Here is an 11,166-nt window from a genome sequence, read left to right as displayed (position 1 = left end):
CCCTGGGGTGAGACCAATTGTCAACATCTGGGAAAAGGCAGCACGAGATTTGTGCCACAAACTGACTTGATAACACAAAAGAGCCATCCACTCTTGGGCAAGACGTTATGCCACTTTACACCAGCGTTTCTTCATATTTCAAATGGGAAGCCAAAAATCCTCCTCCAGGTCTTTAATATTACGATATTCGTTAAGTTCTCAGTCAGGTGTTGGGAACTTTAAAAAGATCCTGCTAGCATGAGTTCTCTTCCCATCTTCCCCCAGTGCCCTTGGAACTGGGGGAAAGGTGGCTTGCCCCCCCCCCCAGCACATGCAAAATCCTGAAGGGGTGGGTGGTCAGGGGACAGAGCTCAGGCTTGGGGCCCGATGGGGCTCGCAGTCATGTGCTGAAATAAAGAGCAGAACTGGGGTGGGCGCTTAGGCACCACGGAGCCCAGCAGGACGGGAACTCCACCACAGATTCTCATGTCCACTGCTCTGACGGCTGGGAAGATCCCCTTCTCCACGGTGTGGCTGTGACAGATGCTGATGGGGGCCAAACAGCAGGCACTGCTCACTAGTTCCCTTTCTAACAGGAACCTAGAGCTGTTGGAGTGGCTGTGTTCTAAGCTTTGGGCTGGGGGCGGGTATGGAATAAAGTTTGGGTTAAGGCAATCTAGCAGTCTCATTCGAAGTAATTGGTCCAGAGTGGGGTACATGACCAGGTGGGGCCAATGATCCTGAAAGCAGAATATACCACAATATCTGGGAATCCTATTTCCCTCCATTTAATAATGGAGGGTCTCAAGAGAGCTTTGCCCCCTTTATTCCTGTCCTTCACTGGCAAGTGTGGCATGGTGATGTGATAGACGGAGCTGCAGCAACCTCCCCAGAGCCATGAGGCAAAAAGCTTGAACACAAGAGCAGAAACAGCTGGAGTGGAAGGACACGAGGTCTAGGATCCGCAAAAGGTCTCTGTGTTGCTAAACCACCCCTAGGACCACCTCTCCCTGGAATTCTTAATAAGTAAACAATAAATATCCTAGATTTTCTGTCAAAATGTCAGACTAAGTCTATGGGCCTACACTCCATCTTAAAATAATTATTTCTAAAAACCTAAAACTGCTTAATACAATATTTTAAGAACCTTCTTAAATGCCTTAAAAAAATGAAAAGTATGTGAAGGCTATATAGTCAGAAACGAAAGGAAGTTGGGATTCCCCAGAGTCACGCTGGATGCCAAAGCCGGCTCTCACCTTGACAGTGATGAATTAAGTCTTATCTCCATGGCCTTGCAGACCATGAGGCTAAGGGGTATAGCCCAGAGGTCACCCTGGTCAAGGAGTCTGGGGACACTCTCCCTTTGCTAAGCCAGACTCCAGAAGCTTCCATTTTATCATAAGAGCGAACTGAAATTACCCATTTCTGAAGGCTTCTAAGAATATGTGTTTTGAAACAGGAAGCCAAAAATGGTTGGTCCTAAAAAATGACTAACACCCGTCCGTCTTGCGAATCTGCAACTTCCTGATCTTATTCTCTGTGTGTTCACCCCGGATCTCTCTGCCTCTCTTATCTCTGTGTTTCTCTTGCCCTCTCACTTCCTTTTCCCCTCGGTATCTGTTCCTCTTCTTTCTCTGCTTCTCGTCTCCAGTACCTCTGAGTCCCCGTGCCTCACAGCATCGATCCTTGGTCCCTGTCTATCAGGTACCCTCCCCCAAACTGTGCTAATGGAGGGGCTGACTCCCAACACCCAAGGCCCAGATTGCTGATCTCCCCGGCGACTCCAGGTCCCCCCAGACACCCTCCCAGCTTTGTAGGGGGACCAGGGGGCACCCCGCCCAGGAGCGTTCGTGGCCTGCTTTCTATGGACCTCCAGCTTGCTGCTCCCTGGCGATGTGGCCTCGTCCCCTGTTCTGCTTCTCAGCCCTTCCTTACTTGGCTGATGCCCCCCATGCATGAGATCCTGCCCCCCCTTTTTGTGTAGTCTTGATGAGTGGTTTTTCATCAGCTTTATTTAGTCATAATTTACATACAACACACCACATCCACAAATATGGGCAGGTCGATGAGTTCTGGCAGCTGGGCCATCGTAGTGAAGATTTCCATCGCAGCCAAAAATTCCTTGTGTCCCCTTTGCCTTCCCAGCAACCACTGATCTTCTTTCTTTTCGTTCTTTCCTTTTTTTTTGGGAAAACATTTATTTGTTCGATAACGTTTCCTAAACAAACCTCTTACCCTGAGATGATGTTAGGTTCACAGAGAAGCTGCAGAGACCCAGGGAGCTCCCCTATGCCCCTCATCCGGTCTCCCCAACGTCAATATTTTACATAACCGCACTACACCATCTGTCAAAACCGAGCAATTAACGTGGATACGGTAATTAACTAAACTACTGACTTTATCTGGATGTTATCCATTTCCCCCCCACTAATGTTCTTTCCCTGTGCCAGGATTCAATTCAGAGCACATCTTGTGTTGACTTCTTTCTCCCTTTTGAATAAATAGGAGAGTTTCTGTTTTCCTGGTTGGATTCTGATCGATAACCCCAACCCACCTGTGTAGTGCGTACCCGGGGAGGACGTGGGGGTGGGTTGGCAATTTAGAGTCAGATTGGCGGAAAGCACCAATGCCTGTAGGCTGCTCCGAAGACTGAGATCAGAGGGTCGCACAAGTTGGCTCTTACGGGTGGTTTTTTAGTTAAGGAAGGTAATGCATGGCTATCATCCCTGGCTCCTCTCAGAAAGCCCTCGACCTTCGTATTCTTCTCAAATTTTTATCCCCAACCGGAGAATATTTATGTCAAGGCTCACCAGAGGGTAAGCATAGCACACCTTCCTGCGACAAAACCTTTCCCTGGACCGTTGCACGGTACTGACACGTTTCCTTTAATAGGTTCAGATATACACACGTATTTGCAAATTAAACATAAGCTGACTGTTTGCAAAGGCAAAGTCGACAGAAACCTGAGATGCGATGAGCCTAAGAGGTAACACGAAATGTTGTTTCGGATGAGTTCTGTGAAAAGCCAGAGTGTAAGGGTGGTTACGAGGGGCTGGGGTTGGAGGGCAGGTGGAGACGTTGTGCAAGGGTGTATCTTTGTACAAGTAGATAAACCTGGGAGCCCTAGCAGAGTAGAGAGATTATAGACAACAAAACTGTATCCTAAGCCTTAAACCTGCTAGGAGACTAGATCTTGGCTGTTTCCATCACAGGAAGAAATGGCAAGTACGTAATATGATGCAGATGTCGGCTAACAGCACCGTGACAATCCTATCGCAATAAAAATGCATCCAATCAACAAGTCATACACCTTCAATTCACGCAACGTTGTACCGCAATTGTATGTCAATTAAAAAAAAAAAGATGAGTTCACATCAGAATAACCCAAATATTCCAAAAATATCACAGCGTGGCCATGCCTTGCTGAGCAGTCCTCCTCCTGGAACTTCGATGGGGTGATGACCTCGTGGACGTGCTGGGGTTCCCGAGCTGGATCCTGGACCTCCGAGAGTCCTGCTTGGCACAGCCCTGGGTCTCTCCCTCGTTACAGACTACCCGATCAGATCGCAAAGACCCCCATTTCTGAGCGTTCCCGGCGTGGCCAGGCCACACAGGAGTGTCTGCAGGGGGTCTACGGAACAGAATCTGAGCTGAGCAGGCCCAAGGGTCTCCAATTCCTGCTGTTTCCAGGAGCCTTGGCTGCAAAGCCCTCCCCAAGGCACCCACATTAGCCCACACCTCTGTGCTCCACAACTCAGGCCTGGAAGTGTTGTCTTAAAATTGTTTTATTTTTTTAAAGATTTTATTTATTTATTTGAGAGAGAGAGAGAGACAGCATGAGCGGTGGTGGGGGGGAGCGGCAGAGGCAGAGGGAGAAGCAGACTCCCCACTGAGCAGGGAGCCCGACGTGGGGCTCCATCCCAGGACCTTGAGATCATGACCTGAACTGAAGGCAGACGCTTAACCGACTGAGCCACCCAGGCACCCCATACGAATTTTTTCAATATGCAAATTCAGAAAAAGCAACCTGGGAGTGGGGGCTCCAGATCTTCAGGGCTTCGTGGAACCCTGGAAGGAAGGCTTGTGAAGGATGGTCTGTTTTCATACACATCCGAGCTCGCAGTAACTTGGCATTATCCCGGCTCTGAGCCCGAGCAGCCCGGCTGGGCCGTGCATGGTAGATGGACCCCGCTTTCCACAGGCTCCCATGTCTTCCTGTCCCTTCCAGGACTTATGGAGACACACAGGTGACCAATGTAGGGATGCAGAAATGCTTTTCTGCAGCACCTTGAGTCAGGAACCGAGCAGGACTGAAAAAGCGCACAGGATGTGGTGTGGGCACGAACATCGCAGTTCGGATAGTCTCCGAGAAAACGAGCAGTTTTGGCTCTGCTCTGGGTGGGCGTCTGATCTTCCCCAGGCAGGGCCGAGAAGCGACTCAGCTTCCTGGAAAGTTTCTTCACCGGACACCCAAGGCTATATTGGGCAACCCGCACCCCGAGGTGCGAACGCCATCTGGGTCCAAGTGTCATATCAAAGGGGTCACAATTTGGTGTCACCAAATGCTTAACTCATATCAAAGCTTTAAAAATTTTTTCTTTCCTCTTTTTCCTTAACTAAAAGGTATTATTACTTTTAATATTATTATTATTGACCAACTAAATATTCTTTACCAACTACATATGTAAGTGTTCTCATAGAATTCTTTTTTATTTTTTTAGAGATGTTATTTATTTATTTGAGAGAGAGAGTGCAAGCTGTGGGGAGAGGCAGAGGGAGAGAGAGAAACAGACTCCCCGCTGAGCAGGGAGCCTGACATGGGGCTCGATCCCAGGACCCTGGGATCATGACCTGAGCCGAAGGCAGATGCTTCACACGACTGAGCCACCCAGGCGCCCCGTGAGAGCAGACTGTGAAACGCACAGCACCTCACTAAAGGTCAAGGCCCAAAACCCAACTTTAAAGAAAATTAAACAGAGCGCTGAGACAAACCCTATGAAATGAACATCCTACCGGAAAGCCAGAAAACTGGTAAACTTGTATCTGTGTCTCCCGTTCTGCCCCATTCCTTCCTCACCTAAAGTAGCCAACATCTGGAATCCTGTTACATTTCCCTTGCATTTTTATAAATACAATGTTACCATACATGTTACGTATATAGGTCCAATGTCATTTGTCACTTGAGGACAAAGTATAGCGATTTTTGAAATCTCTTCGAATATAGCATAAGCACATGCCAATGTCTTATTAAATCCTTAATGATGAGATCATCATTCAGAATTCTTACCTTAACCCAAATATTTACCCTTTCCATGCCTCTTCCCTCCTTCCATCCTGTGCGTCTCCGTCTCCATTGGCGAGGATTAATTTCCTTTTGCCTGAGCCTTTTCTACTTGCGGTTCCCCATCTGTTGGTGACAAATAGCTTTCCCTTGTCTGAAATGTCTTTCTCTCACCTCTGGCGCTGAAGGGCGTCCTCCCACTCTGGAGTCGTACGTTGGCTAGGCTGGCAGCCCTTGCAGAGACCGTATCCCGGTGCTGCCAACACCGGTCATTTCTTTCTTTTTCTTTCTTTTTTCTGTGGTTTTATTTTTTTATTTAAAATCAATTTAATGAACATATAGTGCATTATTAGTTTCAGAGGTAGAATGTAGCGATTCATCAGTTGCATATAACACCCAGCGCTCATTCCATCACGTGCCCTGCTTAAGGCTCATCACCCAGGTACCCCATCCCCCACCTGCCTCCCCTCCAGCAAGCCTCAGTTTGTCCTCTATTGTCAAGAGTCTCTATGGTGTGCCTCCCTCTCTATTCTTATGTTATGTTATTTTTCCTTCCCTTTTACTACATTCATCTGTTTTGTTTCTTACATTCCACATATGAGTGAAGCCATATGATAATTGTCTTTCTCCGCTTGACTTATGTCACTTAGCATTATCTCCTCCAGTCCCGTCCATGTTGCTGCAAATGTTGTGAAATCGTTCTTTTTGATGGCTGAGTAATATTCCATTGTATATATGGACCACATCTTCTTAATCCAGTCATCTGTTGAAGGGCATCTAGGCTCCTTCCACAGTTTGGCTCTTGTGGACATTGCTGTTATGAACATTGGGGTGCATGTCCCCCTTCGAATCACTGCGTTTGTATCTTTGGAGAACACCCGGTGACGTTGGTCATTTCTGTTGTGAAAGAACCGCAAAGCCTCTTGTTGCTCCTTTTAACGTCAGTGCCCTTTCCTCTGTCACCGCTTCTGCAATTCTGTCTCTGTGTTTCGGCACTTGTACTCTGACGTGCGTGTTGACTCTTACCGAGGCGTGACGGACAACAAGCGCGCACATCGAATACACAGCCTGATGAATCTCCACGCACGGCGCGGTCTCATGTCACCACAGCCCTGATTCATCAATGGAGCTCTGCCAGCGCACGTGACGCCCCTTTTATTCTGCTTTCCAGCTACTTCTTTCCAAAAGTAATGAGTATCCTCCTTCCTAACAGCGTGGATTCCATCTCCTTGTTTGGGTTCTTTACAGCGCTGTGGACATACTCTACAGTCTGTCTGTATCCGGCTCTTTTTACTCAACCAGATGTTGGTAAGATTTACCCCTAATGCTGCGTGAAATTGTAGACCACCAGGTCTCGTTGCTCTCGAATATTCCGTCGTGCAAATAACCACGATGTATTTATCTGTGAAGCGTTAGTGGGCTTTTGTTTAGCTTCTCGCCTAGGATGGATGGTACTGCTCTGAGTATATTAACAGACGTCTGCTGATGAGCTTAGAGGTGCACGTCCGTCGGTACGAACCGCGGAGCGCAGCCGTTGTGTTTGGGGCCGTGCGTGCATCCGCCTGCAGCAGGGGCGGCCAGCATTTCTGAAGGCGATTGTATCGATTTATACTTGGAGCGTTTAAGTGCCTGCTTACTGCACATTCCCACCAGCTGCTGAAGTTTTTACATCTTCTGTTGCAGCCACGCCACCCCTGGGAGCTCTCACTATGGTTTCAGTTCGCACTTCTTTGATGACTGATGCGGCCGGGAACATTTTCATATGGTTGTGGTCATTTCGATATCTTTTGTGTGTGTGTGAATACCCACGTACGTCCTTTTTCTCATTTCCTCATCTAAAAAAAAATTGGGGGGCGCCTGGGTAGCGCAGTCGTTAAGCGTCTGCCTTTGGCTCAGGGCGTTGTCCTGGCATTCCGGGATCGAGTCCCACATTGGGCTCCTCCGCTGGGAGCCTGCTTCTTCCTCTCCCACTCCCCTGCTGTGTTCCCTCTCTCGCTGGCCATCTCTCTCTGTCACGTAAATAAATAAAATCTAAAAAAAAAAAATTGGATTGACTCTCTTTTTCGAGTCAACGGTAGGAAGCTTTCTATTTTTCTTGTTACGCACACGAGTTCTTTGTCAGATATGCTCGTTGTGAACATCTGTTCGGGCTCTGGTCGAGGCTTCATTCTCTCATTGGTGGATTTTGAAGAAGGCAATTTCTTGCAAACGTGGTTGCAACAGAGACCACCTCCCAGTGACAGTACTCTCTGCGAAAGAAAAACACACACTTTCCTGGTGAGCAACCAGACACGTCCGCGTCATGTGGGAAGGGACCTACAGAAAAAATACGTGTGAGTCTGTATAACAAAGGGGTGTGTGATTACAACCCCTCTAACCTAGGGACCATCCGGGGTGACTCAAGATGCCAGAGGAACGGGCCATACTGGGGTTCTGAGTAACATCACGGAGGCACAAAAACCAATGTGCGTCTTGGCTAACCTGAAGAGAGTTGTCACAACCAGCTAGAAGAGAGAAGAGAGAGAGGTGTGAACAGGGGTCACTTTCCCGTTCCCTCGGTCCTTGACTTTGGGCTTGAAGGGCTCCACGCGGCCCATTCATTTCCCTTTCTGTCTGAACACAAGGCGCAGGACCCACGACTGGACAACCTCTGGGTTTGCGTCTCACCAGAAATCACCAGCTGTGGCTTGGGCGGCCACAGTGACTGTGGCAAAGTCCCCAACTCACTGCTGCTGTGGACGTGATGAGCATCTGGCCATTTTCCCGCACTCCCAGCCATGAAGACAGACGAGCAGAGGGCGACCGTCAGATACCCGGTCCCAACCATCGTGTGGTTTTCCTACTAAGTGTTTCACAGAAAGGTCATCCACAAGACCTAGTTCCCCTTTCCCTTGAGGATGGGACAGAGCTGTCCCCGTCCCCACTTTCTCATTCACACTCGTGCTCTCCTTGACCATCATCTCAGACCCAAACATGAAATCCAGATTGGCAACCCTGGCCTTGGGGTGCGGGGAGGGCTTCTGAGCACTGACTTGGGTGTTAGACGTAAGTGGCTCACACAGAGTCCGGTACCTCGGGGCGACTGCGTGGCTCCACGGGTAGGGTGTCTGCCTTTGGCTCAGGTCACGATCCTGGGGTCCTGGGACCAAGTCCCACGTTGGGCTCCCTGCTCAGCGGGGAGGCTGATTCTCCCTCTCCCTCTCCTGCTCCCCCTGTGTCTTCTCTCTCTCTCAAATAAATAAATAAAATCTTAAAAAAAAAAAAGAATACGGTATCTCAAGCAAGTCACGTCCCCAAGGAACTTTCATCAGTGTGATTTGGTGAATTTCCTTTTTCCCAACCAATACATATTTATTGGGTACCTATTAAGGGCTTGCACCTGTGCCCAAAATTCGAGATACGCAAACCAGTGGAGCTCATAGTCTGATGAGGAAGACATCTATTGAACTGTTCAAAAAAGTCTATCATTGCAGTGGTGATATGTAACCGGTAGTAACCTTAGATTTTTTTTTTTTTAAACAAATCAACCTCAAAAATAGTAGGAGTTCATGGCGATGGGATGTTTCCTGCTCACTCAGGTATGGGTGTCCCTTGGCACTTGGAGCTCCTCCCTGGGGCGACTCATGCTCCCAGGATTCTTCTACCTTTTTGGCTCCGGCACCTCCCAAGACCTTGGAGTACTCTGTCACCTGAGAGGAGAAGGAGAGGGAGAGTAAAAATGGTGCACCCACTTCCTTTTAAAAAATAATAGGAGAGTCTGGGTAGAGGGCACAGCTTCTGTGAGTCTGAGCTTCCGTGAGAACATTTTTACCAACTCAGACAAGTTGCAACAATTCCAGAAGAGCCATGGATGGGAGAACTAGGAGGAAAACAGTGGAGACTGAATGTGTAGGGCTTTCTAACAGGCCGTGTGAAGATTTGGGATTTTATCTTTAAGATTATGGGTAAGGTGCGAAACATAAGCCTGGCATAATCAGAATTTTGTCTGAAATAGTCACTATGAACCAGTCATGGAGACAGAACCTGGGGAGGCTGTAAATATCACAGCGAACATTTTCTGAGCACTTCCACGCCAGACGCTATTGTGAGTCTCGCATATGGATAGTTCTTAACCATCACCATGAATCAGGGAAGGCGGTTCCATTATTAGACCCGTTGTATAGATGAGAACACTGAGGCTTGGAGGGTTAATTAATTTGATTAGTGTACCCAAAATCTATAAATAACTCATCACACTCAACACCCAAAGAACAAATAATCCAACCAAGAAATGGGCAGAAGACATGAACAGACATTTCTCTAAAGAAGACGTCTAAATGGCCAACAGACACATGAAAAAATGCTCCACATCACTTGGCATCAGGGAAATATAAATCAAAACCACTCTGAGATGCCACTTCACACCAGTCAGAATGGCTAAAATTAACGACACTGGAAACGACAGATGTTGGCGAGGATGTGGAGGAAGGGGAACCCTCCAACGCTGTTGGTGGGAATGCAAGCTGGTGCAGCCACTCCGGAAAACAGGATGGAGGTTCCTCAAAAAGTTAAAAATAGAGCTACCTTATAACCCAGCCATGGCACCACTGGGTATTTACCCCAAAGATACAGACATAGTGATCCGAAGGGGCACCATATACACAATGGAATACTACTCAGCCATCAAAAAGAATGAAATCCTGCCATTTGCAATGATGTGGATGGAACTAGAGGGTGATATGCCAAGGGAAATACACCAGTCAGAGGAGGACAAATACCGTATGGTCTCACTCATATGGGGATTTTAAGAAACGAAACAGGTGCACATAGGGGAAGGGGGGAAAAGGAAGAGAGGGAAGGAAATCATAAGAGACTCCTAATGACAGAAAACAAAGTGAGGGCTGATGGAGGGAGGCAGGTGGGGGATGGGCCGGATGGGGGATGGGCATGAAGGAGGGCACTTGGGATGAGCACTGGGTGTTGTATGTAAGTGATGAATCACTGAATTCTACTCCTGAAACCAGTATTGCACTGTACGTTCACTCACTAGAATTTAAATAAAAGCTTGAAATTAAAGAAAAAAAAGAAAAATCTGATCACCGAGTTCATCAAGTAAGAGGTGGACCTGGACTCCGACCCCGGGCAGACCCCATGTTCTCACCTACTATGGCTACGCTATGTTTGATAGTAATGTAATAAATTATAGTTTACATTTATTAAAGGAAACGAAAGCTGTGTGGATAGACCCATTAGGAAGCTCTCGACCTCCAAGAGAGAGATGAGTTGCTTGGATTCATATAGATGCATGGACTTAAGACAGGGAGGTAGTCCCCAAAGTAAGGCCGACGGCTTGGTTTCCAGAAGTGTCTGACTAGGTTGTTTTGAACTCAATTTACCACTGTAAAAAAATAAAATAAAATAAAATAAAATAAAACAAAACAAAATAAGATAAAATAAAAACATGTGTTTGCAAGCCTTGGAGAGATTCCAAGGAGGCAGAATCAATGATTCCAAGATGCCAAAGGGACAGAAGCCAAGAGAGGGGAATTTATCGTTTGGGGGCAGTTTTACACGGACGGGTTGCTGATTCTGAAAGAAAAAGCGGCACAGGCGAGGCTGAAATGCTGCAGGAACATTTGGCAGTCTAATCAAACAACATTTCAAATTGGGGGCGTCAAGCAGAAGGGCCCATCTAATCAAACAACATTTCAAATTGGGGGCGTCAAGCAGAAGGGCTCATCGTGGTTGAGGGACGCCCTAAACATTCCAGCTCAGGGCTGGGCCCAGAAGGGAGAAAGACTGGACGTCAGCGAGGCCTCAGCAGGGCAGAAACCCAGTTTCAAACGAAGGCGCCTGGTCCCCCACCCATCTCGTTGCCAGAAGCAAAACCAAATCCTCCCTGGGGAACCAGCGCCACGGAGTGGCAG

At 47.7% G+C, this 11,166-nt stretch overlaps 1 long non-coding RNA gene across 4 annotated transcripts in view; it reads right to left on the bottom strand.

Annotated features, from left to right (window-relative positions):
• Positions 1-5,805: 5,805 nt before the first annotated feature.
• The window catches only part of LOC113247444 (uncharacterized), a 40,674-nt gene continuing 35,313 nt past the window's right edge, over positions 5,806-11,166 (bottom strand). For 3 of the 4 annotated variants that reach the window (XR_007191113.2, XR_008960071.1, XR_008960070.1), the window contains one exon: positions 5,806-8,949. This is a non-coding gene — a long non-coding RNA (uncharacterized LOC113247444). The remainder of the gene's footprint in view (positions 8,950-11,166) is intronic. The other variant, XR_008960072.1, reaches the window with a different exon arrangement.

Source organism: Ursus arctos, unplaced genomic scaffold, assembly GCF_023065955.2.
Source record: "Ursus arctos isolate Adak ecotype North America unplaced genomic scaffold, UrsArc2.0 scaffold_19, whole genome shotgun sequence".
Classification (NCBI taxonomy): Eukaryota; Metazoa; Chordata; class Mammalia; order Carnivora; family Ursidae; genus Ursus; species Ursus arctos.
Note: the sequence above shows the minus strand (reverse complement) of the source record. Positions and strands in the feature narration are given on the sequence as shown.